The 14,374-nt window shown below is 37.5% G+C and overlaps 1 protein-coding gene and 1 pseudogene across 3 annotated transcripts in view; one reads left to right on the forward strand and one right to left on the reverse strand.

Annotated features, from left to right (window-relative positions):
* The window catches only part of Togaram1 (TOG array regulator of axonemal microtubules 1), an 85,602-nt gene that overhangs the window by 5,890 nt on the left and 65,338 nt on the right, over nucleotides 1-14,374 (forward strand). The window lies entirely within an intron of this gene.
* Nucleotides 1,011-4,387, reverse strand: LOC143641492 (RNA exonuclease 5 pseudogene; annotated as a pseudogene).

Below are 14,374 nucleotides of genomic sequence, written 5' to 3' on the forward strand. Positions count from 1 at the left end.
TTTATATCAGAGTTCATTCTTGTGTTGTATGTTCTATGGGATTTGACAAATGTGCCTATGAGTAGCAAAAAGAATGGTTTCATTGCCCTAAAAATCCTTTATGCTGTGAATGTTCATCCTTCCTCCTTCCCCTGACAACCCCTATTCTTTTTACTATTTCCATAATTTTTGCCTTTTTCTGAATTTCATATAGTTGAGATCATATAATACATATGTTGGCCTCATAAAATGAGGTAGGAAGTATTCCTTCTGCTATCTTCTGAATGAAATTGTACAAAATTTGTCTAGTTTCTTCCTTAAGTGTTTAGAATTCACTAGTAAACTCAGCTGATCTTGGTGCTTTCTAGTTTGGAAGGTGATTATTCACTTAATGTCTTTAAAATCATAGTCCTGGTTTTTTATTCTTCCTGTATGAGTTCTGTCATTTCAAGGAAGATTGTTCTATTTCATCTAGGTTATCAGATTTGTGAGCACAGATTTGTTCATAGTATTGCTGTAATGTCTGTGTGAGATGTACTGATGTTCTCACCTTCATTTTTGATATTAATAATTTATGTCTACTTTTTTTCTTAGTTAGATTTACTGAAGGTTTATTAATTTTATTAATATTTTCAAAACAACTTTTAGCCTTTTGATTTTCTTTTTTTTAATTATAAATTGTATTTATTTTGTTTCCATTTTACTTTATTTTTAATCACATATATATATATTTTAAATTGGCACATAGTAATTGTACAGACTCATGGGGCACAGTGTGGCATCTTTTTTTTTTTTTTTTAATTTCCCCCCCTCACCTTGTCTTAAGATGAGGAAGGCTTGAATTTTAGGCATTTATTGAAAACTTGTGCATGCCATGTAAATGGATTAGATCCGTTAGCCGGTACACCAACTTCCCACACAAAGCTGTCCACTAAATGAAGAGGCCCAGCAGTCTTTGGAGAAGCTGCAGCCTGACCCGTCTTCTCCACCATTGCCCAGGAAGGATAAGAAACGGCAAGTGGCGAGCTGACTCACAAACCCATGCTTGGGGTGGTGCTCTCCTCTTCTTCATCTTTTATTCCCATGAGTCCTAGGCCAGAGAGAGATCCATGAGGACTAGTGGTTCCTGGCAGGAGGATGATGCAAAGGGTACCTGGGCTCAGTCTTTGGTAGAGCCTTCCAGTCTTCCGGCTCCAACGCCAGGCTGCAATCTTTGCATTGTCCGCCTTTAAATTCTGCAAGATCTCCTGCTCTGAGGGAGATCTAACCTTGAGACCTGCGGGCCTTCTTGATTCAGGTGGTAAGTTCCTAAGCCACGCGTGGAGGTGCCTAGGGGTTAGGGCCTGCCTGCCTTTCAGCTTCCAGTCCTTGCCTGTGAGGATATGGAGGGCGCTGTGGGCATTGCCAAAAGTTTTGAATTTCAGGAAATAGTATTTTTCCTGTCTTCCGCTTTTAGCATCTGTAGGCACGATCACAGCTTCCAGGCCACCAAAGAGGTTCGGTAGTTCCTGAATATGTCCTAAGAAATCTTTACTAATTCCAGACAAATAAATAGTATCTCGATTCTCGTTCCAGCTCATTAACAAGTGTGTCACAATCGAGAGTGAGTTCTGTCAGAGGTCTCTGTACCTTTATGTATACACCTTCAACCAGAATGCCATTCAAGGACTCGATGGCCAGCTGGGCAGCTTCCAGGACTTCGTACTGTATATAGAGATGAGGCTGATGCGTTTCAAGAATAAGAGTCCTTGTACGAACTGAGCCAAAGCTCTTAAATAGCCTCTTCAGAGCCCTTAGGTTACAATCTTTGCTCAATGGCCCAGCATAGATAGTTGACATCTCTGTCTACTTTTGTTCATTTCCTCAGTGAGGAGAGGTGAAAAAGGCTCAAAAGAGAACTGAATAATGCTGAAGGGCTACAGGCAGACTTGCCTTCTGGCCTGCTCAAAGACCTCTCTATTTGAAAGGCACTTAATAGTTTCACAATTTTCAGAAGAAGGGAGTTCAATATTATCTGTCTCTTGGGATACAAAAAGGAGCTTCTGATGCACCGAATCTAAACATCTTGAAACACCTTTGTAGGTGTACTGAAAATTTCTCTTATATTTCTTGGGTCTTGGGCTCTCTATAGCGCCTCCAGATTGAGTTCTGCAATCTTCTTTGGCCATACTTGAGGAAATATTGAGCCAATTCAAGGGACGCTATAGCGTCCTCTGTGGCATCATGACCATCCCTTTCTGAACATTGAATGTTGTTCCGCAAAATAGCTTTGGCTAAGAACTTTAGCTTGAATCTTCTGCCCCGCTCTCTGGCATAAAGCAATGAGGTATCAATAACATATGGATGTATCATGTTCAATGCTTGGAGATGAACGTCTAAGGAATGACCTACTAACACCACATCAGGAGGAAGCAGTGCTTTTAACTGCCTCTGAATGTCTTTCAATTTTGTCACCAGCTTAAGCATCTCCTCCGTGATTCCTGAATAGCAGGTGGCGTAGTCTACAATCTCGTCATCAGGTTTGACCAACTCATCAATAAGACATGAGCCTCCTTCAGCAACCAGTAAGATGTGTGTTAATTCTCTCCCCTTGGACATGATGCACATTTCACCGTCCAGCCCAAAGAGAGGGCTGTTCTGTTACAGATCCATTACATTTGGTAGTTACAAAGTTTTCACAGTCAGGAGAACCTTGTAATGGAAAGTCAAATGTTTTCATTTCTACCTCTGTCAGAAGGCATCACAGCAAGCCCAATTTCTAAGAGCCATACTTTTGAATGATAGGGTCATTCTGCAGGTTGACATTGGGTTTTGTACTAGCATACTGTAAAGATCCTTCCATGGTCTTAGGCAGATACTCAACTTTTGATTTGGTAGCCCAATAATATCAGCTAGAAAATTAGATGATGGAGGAGGCAAGCGGAATTTGTGTTTGAAGGCTTTTTGGAGAAATCCAAACTCCAAATAGAACCTGTAGAAGTGTAGTTGACTCATCCCTTGAAGGATGATGACCACTATTCTCCTCAGTTGGTTTTGGTAAAGAAGCTGGCACCACCTGGGTCTCTCAATAACGGGTTGACCCAGAACTGCATACTTGAGCAACTCACATAGCTGTTCATGGGTTACTTCACAGATTTCAGCCCAGACAACTGGGCTCTCTTGGGCTCAGGCTGCCTGTCCATGAGATCCGAATGGGATATCCTTACCTCGGGTGTCCTCATCAGCCAGTCGGAGACCCATCTCCTCTGGCTGCTCTCCCTGGGGAGCCTCCCGGTCTTCTCCTCTGGCTTCATGATTCTGTACTTGAGTCCTTGTTGTGGAACGCTGTCCTTGGTGTAGAAAGCTGTCCCTGGTGTAGAAAGCTGTCCTTGTCTTGATGCCAATCCAGCAAGAGAAAATGGTCTTGAGAAGGAAAAAGGATGTTTTATTGTTGAGAGCCACAGCCGAAGGGGCCCTAGCAAACTTCCAGCTGCCAGCTGATGATTGGCTCACAGCAGCCCCCGGCAAACTTCTAGCTGCCAGCTGATTGGCTCCTCTGTGGTGATGCTCATTGGGCTGTTTCCCCGCCCTTTCAGACCATGGGGCTGCTCATTGGGGGACTTTTTTTTTGGCTCCTCCCATGCGATCCAGCCAATCGGCCTCAAGAGCAGGAGGAGTGGGAGAGGTTGAGAGGCTTGTGGGAAGCCGGTGGTGACCGTTGGGCTCTGAGGGAATGCCTGAAGAGCGGCGTGGTGCGGTGTGTGTGTTCTAAAAATAAAGTTCGTTTCTTTTGACAAGTGGCTCCTGAATTGTGCCCAGCCAGACTGCGGCAGTTTATTGCTTTGCTAACAAAGGAGAAACAATGATTCTGTTATGTTCATTTTTGACTACCTATTTTTCATTGATTGCTATGCTAATTTTTTTTTTTTTTTTTGTAGTTGGACACAATATCTTTATTTTATTTATTTTATGTGGTGCTGAGGATTGAACCCAGGGCCTCACACATGCTAGGCAAGCGCTATACTGCTGAGCCACAACCCCAGTCCACTATTCTAATTTTTAAATTTATTTTTTCTGCTTATTTTGGATTTAACTTGGCCCTCTTCTAGTTTCCTAAGGTAGAAGCTCAGACAACTGATTTTAGATCTTTTTTTTTTAAATATATGCATTCAGTGCTTTGTCTCTCCTGTCTAAGCACTGCTTTCATTGTACTCCACAAATTTTGAGAAGTTTTATTTTCAATTTTCATTTGATTTAAAATATTTTAACATTTTTCAGTTGAGATTTCTTCTTTGACCCATTTGTAATTTACAAGTGTTTGTTGGCCTGGGGGATTTTCAAACTCTCCTTCTCTCTTACTGATATCTAGGTTAATTTCTTTGTGGTCTGAGAATGGATATTCCTGAACTAGATTTCTTTTTAAAGTCATGTTTGTTGAGATATAATTTATATATGTTACAATTTGCCCTATTTAGTTTTATGGTTATATGAATTTTGATAACACTAATATAAAAAACGACAACATATAAATATGGATATATAGTACTATAGTGAAGATACAGAATATATTACCTTATTCTCTTTTACTTTTCTTTTTTTCTAAACAAGTAGAGAAGTTAATTTTAATATATTTCCATTTAACCCAATGGATTACCAACATAATTTGCAAAGAAAATAATTGTTAGATATTTCATGTTCATTTTCCTTATCCTAGTAATTCTTTGGAATCTAATGTCTATTTAATACATAGCATATCTCAATTCAGACTGAACACATTTCAAATACTCAGTAGCCTCGCGTAACAAATGGCTGCCATATTGGCTCATTTCTCCATCTTTCACCATATGCTGTAGGCTGCATGATAAGTCCCCTTGTTATGTGGTTTCTTGTTGAGTTCCATCAGAAGGGACACTAAAGAGATGAACTTAGAATATATAAGAATAGAGCAAGGTGTTTTATTCCTCCCTATAAGACTCTGTTAAACTGTGAGTTGGTTTCTACATGCTTTTGGTGGGAATAACTTCAGTTAGGTCACCTTCTCCTACAAGTTTTTCATAATGGCTCTCTCTTCTTTTACCTCCTACCTCTCCAAGTTTACAGAAGAAAAGGTGCTTCACAAAATTTGTTAGTTTCCCTCAACCTTGCCCTTACCTTTATAATTACCTTATTAAACAATTTTTACTCTAATTGATCTTTTTCATCCTTGAATCTCTAATAATGGATTTTTAATCATAAGAGTAAAATATACCTCATCTCATATCACCGGCAATATCACAGGTATATACACATACCAGCTTAATTATATATTAAAATGTAATGTATAAAATGCTAAAACTTTTAAAGAAAATATTTGTGTAACTTTGTGAAGAGTAATGAAAAACAAAAAAAATACAAAGTAAACAAAACCTGAAAAATTAGGAGATATTGTAGTTAAAATTTTTATGTGTAAAAATTTATCCAAAAGGGTTGAAAAAGACATGAATTGTATTACTAGTCATTTTTGTTTATTTTTGGTATTTGACTTGACTTGGTTTCTTCTTTGGTTGGCTTTTCCTTTACTGTAGTTCTTCCCTTTGCAGATTTTCATTGTTGTTTTTCATTTCCTCCTCCTTGTATATTTTGCCAAGAATGTTCTGTAATGCAGGCTTTCTTGCTGTAGATTCTTATAACTTTTGTTTGTCGTGGAGGATTTTTATTTCATCGTCAAATTTGAAGGTTTAATTTTGCTGGGTATAAGATTCTTGGTTGTCTCCATTAATTTTTAGAGCTTGGTATACGTTGTTCCAGGATCTCCTGTCTTTGAGAGTCTGGGTTGAAAAATCTGCTGAGATCCCAATTGGTCTTCCCTTATAGGTAATCTGATTTTTTTCTCTTGTGGCCTTTAAAATTCTATCTTTATTCTGTATGCTAGGCATTTTCATTATAATGTGTCTTGATGTAGATCTGTTGTAATTTTGTACATTTCATGTCCTATAGGCCTCTTGTATTTGATTTTCCAGCTCATTCTTCATGCTTTGGAAATTTTCTGCTATCATTTTATTGAAGAGATTGTGCATTCCTTTGGTTTGAATCTCTGAACCTTCCTCTATCCCAATAAATCTTAAATTTGGTCTTTTGATGGTATCCCATAATTCTTGGATATTCTGTTCATGGTTTCTTACTATCTTCACTGTGAGGTCCACTTTATTTTCAAGATTGTATATTTTGTCTTCATTGTCTGAGGTCCTGACTTCCAAGTGATCTAGTCTGTTGGTGATACTATCTATTGAGGTTTTTAATTAACTTATTGTTTCTTTCATTTTAAGGGTTTCTGTTTTGTTTTTGTTTTTTCAGTATCTCTATCTCTTTCTTGACGTAATCTCTTGTAACCTGTATTTGCTCTCATATCTCTTGTTGGTGTGTTCAATTTTTGCCAGTTTCTGCTCACTTAGGTCATTCTTTAATCCCCAAATAATTTTAGTTATGTATATTCTGAACTTCTTCTCTGACATTTCACCTACTGCACTATCTATGGATTTTATTGTTGTAGTATCTTGGGTGGGGCACGTTCCTCCCTTGTTTTTTCATCATGTCTGTGGGTCTTCCTCTCTTGCAGTGTAGATCCAAGGTATTACAGCTTCTGCCCTGTTGTCTTATAGGTCACCAATAGGTTACCAATACCTCACTTTTAAGGGAGAGATCAGTATTACAACACTAAGTGTACCCATCGTGCAGCCATATATCAGTTAGCTTCTATTTTTACATTTACAGTTTTTTCACTATAATCAGAAATGATGAGTTTGGTTATCTTCTATCTTATAGTCAATAGGTTTGCATAGTGGTTTACAGTTTCTGATGGTGGAAGGGGAGCCTGGGGGTTGGGTGAGATGTTTATGAGGTAGGATGTGAAAATATGGAGATATTAAAGTATATGACTAGTTAGAGGGTAATCACAAGAAGTTGGCTGTTAGTAGGAGAAACAAGAGATAGGCAACTCCATGCAAGACTCCCTGTTACCTCAGCAACAGGATAACTGTTAGCACCCCTAGAAGAGAAACCTCTGATACAGCAGGCCCACAGGGATCTTGGTGATATCTTACCAGGTCCTTATTGTTGTCCCTTGATAGAAGCGATGATATCCCAGTTTCATAGCAGTGGCAGCCTCAAGCCTATATGTACCTTGATGTTGGGCCATGGAGCCACACTTTGGTGAATAAGGAACCTCGTGCTGGGTGGCTCACCACATAACTCCGGGCCCAGTGTGGGCCTCTCCTCCAGATCTCCTCCTGTTTTGTTTTGTTTTTCCCAACATTTTTTTTTTTTTTTTTTTTTTTGCTTTTTATGTTTTTATTTGTTTGTTTGTGGTACTGGAGAGTCATTCCAGGGGCTCTCTACCACTCAGCTACATCCCCAGCTCTTTTTAGTTTTTGAGACAGAGTCTCTCTAAATTGCTGAGGCTGGCCTGGAACTTATGATCCTCCTGCCTCAGCCTTCCAAATCATTGGGACTACAGGTGTCTTTTATGGTTTTAATAGAGATTTGTTTTTTCTTTTTTTGGCCTTGGTGAGGATAAAACCCAGGACATTGGACATGCTAGGGAAGTGCTCTGCCACTGAGCTACGTCCCCAGCCCTTTTAATTGAGAATTTTTTATGATTCTATTTTTTTTGTCTTTCTTAGCATATCAATTATACTTTCATTTTTTTACCTTTTTTTTTTTTTTGCGGTTGTCCTTGAGTTAGCAGTGCACATTTACATATGCTTACATACATAAGCATATGTAATCAAATATATTGTTGCTATTATTTTGAACTGTTGTTAGATGGTAAAGAATAAGAATTTAGGAGGGGGCTAGGGATATAGTGCAGTTGGTAGAGTGCACAAGGCCCTGGATTCAATCCCCAGCACCACCAAAAAAAGAAGAAGAATAGGGTTGAACAAAAAATGATAAATAAGACATGAGAATTTACTTTCCACTCTACATTTTTTTCTGTATTTTTTCATTGCTACATTATAATTAAATATAATAGTGGGTTTCATTATGTCAGTTTGTACATGTACATAACATAAATTTGATCAGACTCCTTCTTAAGCCTGTTAGCTGGACCCTTATGATGATTCTTAGTGTATTTTTAAAAAAAAAAAAAAACTTAAAAAGTCGCTTGTTCTGTTTGAAAGAAGAATCTGTCAGTCACGAAAACCTCGACTAGGTCAACTTTTTCTTTCCATGAGAAGTTGTCTTTAAGCTCTATTTGTTCACTGTAAACCAGTCAAGTATTTGCAGAGCCTCTCATTTTTAGTATCTTGCTCTCTCAGTCTACCATCTGGATGCACTGAAAATTATGTTCCTCCAGAGCAAATCTGGTGTTCCAATTTCTTGGCTGGAAAATCAGGATAGACTTCCCATTGCCCTCAGAATAAAATCTAAATTTCTTCTTATCCCCAGAGATCATGCCACTTAATTCCCCATCTGGTCTTATTCCTCCTCACTGTAAATTTGCCTATTCTCGTCATTTCTTATAAATGAAATCCTATACCATGTGGCCTTTTGCTTCTGGTTTTTTTCACTTAGCACAATGTTTTCAAAGTTTATCTGTGTTGTAGCATGTGCCCATACTTCATTCCTTTTTTGACTGAATATGTTCCATTATATGCATATGAGACCTTTTGGTTTTCCATTCTTCAACTGACGGACATTTAGGTTATTTCCACCTTTTAGATACTATGATTAGAGTTGCTGTGAATATTTGTGTGCAAGTTTTTGTTTGAACTCCTGTTTTACATTTCTGGGGCATATAGGAATGGAAATGCTAGATCATATGATAATTCCGTTTTACCTTTAGAGGAACCACCAAATCCAATGTCTGTTTTTATAAATGAAGTTTTTTCATACAAAAATAATTAAGAAAAATAAAAGTCTTCAGTTTTGCCTTCCCTTTTCCTTCTACAGTACATTTTATTTTTTTAAATAGACCCATATTTCTCACCTGTATAATTTTCTTGTGTCTGAAGAACTCTTTTAACATTTCTTGCAAGGCAGATCTTACTGGCAAATGCTCTCAATTTCTGTTTGTGAATGTTTTTATTTGCCCTTCATTTTTTTATTTTAAAGTAGATGGACACAATACCTTTATTTTATTTATTTATTTTTTTATGTGGTGCTGAGGATCAAACCCAGTGCCTTACATGTGCTAAGAAAGCACTCTCTACCACTGAGCTACAACCCCATCCCTGACCTTCACTTTTGAAGATAATTTCCCAGAGTATAGAATTCTAAAGTTGGTGGTTTGGTTTGGTTTTTCCTTTTTTTCTCAGTACTTTAATTTACTCCATTCTTGTTTGTCTGGATTCTGAGACTTTTGATTCTCTGTAGATAAGACGAGTTTGCCTTCATTGGCTATTTTTTTCCTCTTCCTAGAATTTATCTTTATCCATGACTTTCTGTAGTTTGAAAATACTATGCCTATGTATAGTTGTTCTTGCATTGCAAGTGTTGCTCCTTTAGCTTTTTGGACCTGTGGTTTGGTTTCTGACATTAATTTAGGAAAATTCTCCATCACTGTTCCTCAAATATTTTTTCTTTTTTTTCCCCTGCTTCTTATTCTTCCAGGCTTCCCATTATATGTATATTGTGCCTTTTATAGTTTTCCCATGGTTCTTTCATATTCTCTTCTTTTTTTCTAACTATATTATTATTTCTTAGTCTTTTTCCTCTCTGCTTTTCAAATTTGGAAGTTTCTATTGTCATATCCTTAAGCTCAGATATTCTTTCCTTAGTCTTATCCAGACTTTATCACTGATATGAGACCATCAAAAACTTTCTTCATTTCTATTGGGTACTTTCATAGAATATTCAAGTCTCAGGTCTGTTCTTGCATGTTGTCTGCATGTTCCATTATTATAGCCTTTATCATATTAATTATAGTTTTTTTTAATTCCTTGTCTCATAATTCCAACCTCCCTACCATGTTTGAAATTGGTTCTAATATTTGTTTATTTTCTTCAAATTCTGTTTTGTTTTGCCTTTTAGTATGCCTTATAATTTTTTTTTGTTGAAAGGCAAATATTATGTGTTAGATAAAAATTGTGGCAATTAGGACTTAGGGTGATGTGGTGTTAAGATGTGGGGAGGAAGGTAAGTATTCTGTAGACCTATATTAGGTCCCAGACTTTTGATGTGTCAAGGCTCTGTGAACTTTACCAGTTTTTTCTATTATTTCCCCTATTTATTCTTCTTCCAGACTTTATCAGTGCTTTTGAGCTCCTCCTCTGCCTTGGGTAGCAAAGATGCTAGAACAAGCTGGAGTTGGATATTTCCCATCCTCCAAGTCAGTACAGCTTTGATAAAACCCCAGTAGGTCAGGAACTGGTAAAAAGAATTTCTCCTGAGGACAGGCCTTTGTTAAGAACAGAATGCTGGGCTGGGGTGTGATTTCTCAGCACTGCATATAAATACAAAATAAATAAACAAACAAACAAACAAATAAATGTCCATCAACAACTAAAAATATATTTTAAAAAAGAACAAATGCATTTTTATATTTCAAGATAATTACTTTTTCTCTCCCTCTGCCAGAAGCATGAAGGAATTTTTCTCCTTTATTCAGTGTGAGTTCATTGTAGAGCCTCTGGAGGGAGGTAAACTCATAGTGGGGACTCCCCTATGACTTGCCTGAGCCAGGGTTTTTACTTTTCACACTTGTTAGTATTGAGCCTCCTGCAGTTTATCATTTACAGTTTAAGTTTTCCTACTCCAGCACTGGTTTCCTACAGGTTTCTGTGTCCAGCTTTCTTCCCTAAATTGTGATCCTGTGCAGCTACCTGTTTGTCTGATTTTGTGTGGGGGGGGAGCAACAGTTTGGCCTTTGACCTCACTTCTCTGATGGACCTAAGAAGAGTTATTGATTTTTCATTTTGTTGTCTGCCTGTTTTGGTGTTTTGGGTGGTGTGATAACTACTAAGCTCCTTACATGGTGGAATAGAAATCAGAAGACTCCTTAAGCATATTTTTTTTCACTTTTTTTTTTTATTGGTTGTTCAAAACATTACAAAGCTCTTGACATATCATATTTCATACATTTGATTCAAGTGGGTTATGAACTCCCATTTTTACCCCGTATACAGATTGCAGAATCACATCGGTTACACGTCCACGTTTTTCCATAATGCCATACTAGTGACTGTTGTATTCTGCTACCTTTCCTATCCTCTACTGTCCCCCCTCCCCTACCCTCCCATCTTCTCTCTACCCCATCTACTGTAATTCAATTCTCTCCCTTGTTTTTTTTTTCCCTTTCCCCTCACATCCTCTTATATGTAATTTTGTATAACAATGAGGGTCTCCTTCCATTTCCATGCAATTTCCCTTCTCTCTCCCTTTCCCTCCCACCTCTTGTCCCTGTTTAATGTTAATCTTTTCCTCATGCTCTTCCTCCCTGCTCTGTTCTTAGTTGCTCTCCTTATATCAAAGAAGACATTTGGCATTTGTTTTTTAGGGATTGGCTAGCTTCACTTAGCATAACATGCTCTAATGTCATCCATTTCCCTGCAAATGCCATGATTTTGTCATTTTTTAGTGCTGAGTAATACTCCATTGTGTATAAATGCCACATTTTTTTTTTTTATCCATTCATCTATTGAAGGGCATCTAGGTTGGTTCCACAGTCTAGCTATTGTGAATTGTGCTGCTGTGAACATGGATATAGCAGTATCCCTATAGTACGCTCTTTTAAGGTCTTCAAGGAATAGACCGAGAAGAGCAATAGCTGGGTCAAATGGTGGTTCCATTCCCAGCTTTCCCAGGAATCTCCATACTGCTTTCCAAATTGACCACATAGTTTTCCCAATATTTTTTCTTCCATGTTTTTGTTTTCTGTGCTAAGAATTGAACCCAGGGCTTTGTTCATGCTGGGCAAGTGCCCTACCCCTGAGTTACACTTGCAGCCCTCCTTCCATGTTTTGAGACCATTCTTTTTAAGGCCAGGGATTGAATTTGGGGGCACTTGACCACTGAGCTACATCCCTAACCCTATTTTGTATTTTATTTACAGACAGGGTCCAACTGAGTTCCTTAGCACCTTGCTTTTACTGAAGCTGGCTTTGAATGGTGATTCTCCTGCCTCAGCCTCCCAATCTGCTGAGTACAGTCATGTGCCACCCCGCCTGGCTAGTCCATTCTTTACACTAAAATCATTTCCAATGTCTTCTCAAGATTTTCAGGAGAGAAAGGAATTTATCTATAGGAATGAACTTATAAGTTCAAAGTCACATCAAATTCCCTTATTATTTTAACACAAAACAGATGCAGTATTGCTCCAAATCATAAATGGAATTAATTTAAGTTGTAAATCTTAGGACACCTATAATTCATATGACAATAAAAGCTGGAATAAATTTCTAGAAGCCATTGATGATTACGTATTATGTGCCCTTGCACTTAATAGCTGTCCTTCAGATGTGATTATTCATTTTGACAAGTCTTTTTTTTTTTTTTTGACAAGTCTTTATTTAGCTCTTTGTAATAGGGTAGGCAGTATCCTAGGTTCTAAATAGACTTTTCAGCTGAGTGTTTTTATAATAATAATAGTAACTTCTTTTAAAAAGCCATTTTATAAGCCCTGTTTTAAGCTTTCTGCATATTTTATCTCAGATTTCTCACATATATCTTATAAGAGAGTAACTTGTTATCCCACTTATAGCTGGGAAAACTGAAGTACAAAAAAAGTTTACATATTAACTTCTTGTCAATTACCCTGGTAGGAAATAATGGGGCAAAGACTCAAACTTAGTAAATCTGACCTCTAGCCCAAATTCTTCTATAATTTATCATTTATTTATCTTAAAGCTTCCATGTATCTGAGTTAATCTCTTTCCTAACAACATTTTTTTTCCCATTAGCAACTCAACTACATTTGTATCTTTTAAAATGTTATGGTTTGTAATTCCAATACTCTCAGTATTTTAACAAAGTAATTGTTGATTTCTTCATCCTTTTTGTCTAAATAAGTATGTAACTCTGGGACAAAAATGTTTTCATTCAAAACCTCTTCCACACCAATCAACTGAAAACATTCAATTACTAACTTATATTGGAGTTCAGAAACTCAGTGAATGTTGTATTAGGTTCCATCATGTTTTGTCATACCAGCCAAAACATAATACAGAAATAAGTAAATAAACTTGTAACAGCAAGTTTCATTTGCTGTCACAGCAAATAGTTCTACTAATTCTACCAGTCCTAGGGCTGGGACCGTAGATCAGTGGTAGAGTGCTTGCCTTGCACGTGTGAGGCACCACATAAAAATAAACAAATAAAATAAAGGCATGCGGTCCATCTATAACTACAAAATTTAAAAAAAAAATAGCTCTACCCCAATATAAGTTAATAGGAATAAATTCTAGTGTGTTTATAGGAAAGTGTACATTTTGCTAACGAACATAGGTTCTATATTCTCTATTTCCTAATTCCCTCACTCATTCCCCCCCCCCTTTTTTTAGAGAGAGAGAGAGAGAATGAATTTTAATATTTATTTTTTAGTTTTCGGCGGACACAACATCTTTGTTTGTATGTGGTGCTGAGGTTCAAACCCAGGCCGCACGCATGCCAGGCGAGCGCGCTACTGCTTGAGCCACATCCCCAGACCTCATTCCCCCCCTTTTTTAAATGTGGAGAGATTGAACCATTTGTCTTTCAAAAGTGATCCAGATAAGGCATGTTAATAAAACTCCCTTGTTAACAGTATAGGAACACTGAATATAATGTTTTGGTAGTATTGAAAATGTCATGACTTATAAAATCTTAGTGAAGTTAACTGGGGACTATATTTAGTAGTTTTATAGTGCAGTTTATAGTGCAGTTCATTGTTATGTATGGCAAAGGTGAAATAATCTCAGATCAACATATTTCCTTTATAATTGATCTTTCTAAGAGAATATTGGATCTTGTAATTCTACTCTTCAAATTTCTCTTCACATCTCAGCCCATTTACACTCATTTTTATTTTTTGAGGGTTACTGGGGATTGAACTCAGGGGCACTCTACCACTGAACCACATCCCCAGCCCTATTTTATATTGTACTAAGAGACAGGGTCTCACTGAGTTGCTTAGCTTTTGCTGAAGCTAACTTTGAACTCCTGATCCTTCTGTCTCAGCCTCCCGAGCTGCTGGGATTACAGGTAGACACTACTGCACCCAGCCCATTTATACCTATTTTTCTTAAAATCCTTCATTGGCTCCAGCAGCCATTAAGATAAAATTATTTGACCCTTTCTTTGGGGCACTCCTAGTCCCCTCACTACTTCCACAAAAACCTAGTCCTTATTCCTTACCCACCTGCTTTTAACTTGTTAAGTCTTCTGGCCTTTATATATGTTGGTCACTGCCTGATCACCCTTATACCTCCATCCCTACTCTTTCTTTCTTTCTTGTTTTTTTTTG

The sequence above is a fragment of the Callospermophilus lateralis genome, chromosome 3, assembly GCF_048772815.1.
Source record: "Callospermophilus lateralis isolate mCalLat2 chromosome 3, mCalLat2.hap1, whole genome shotgun sequence".
NCBI lineage: Eukaryota > Metazoa > Chordata > Mammalia > Rodentia > Sciuridae > Callospermophilus > Callospermophilus lateralis.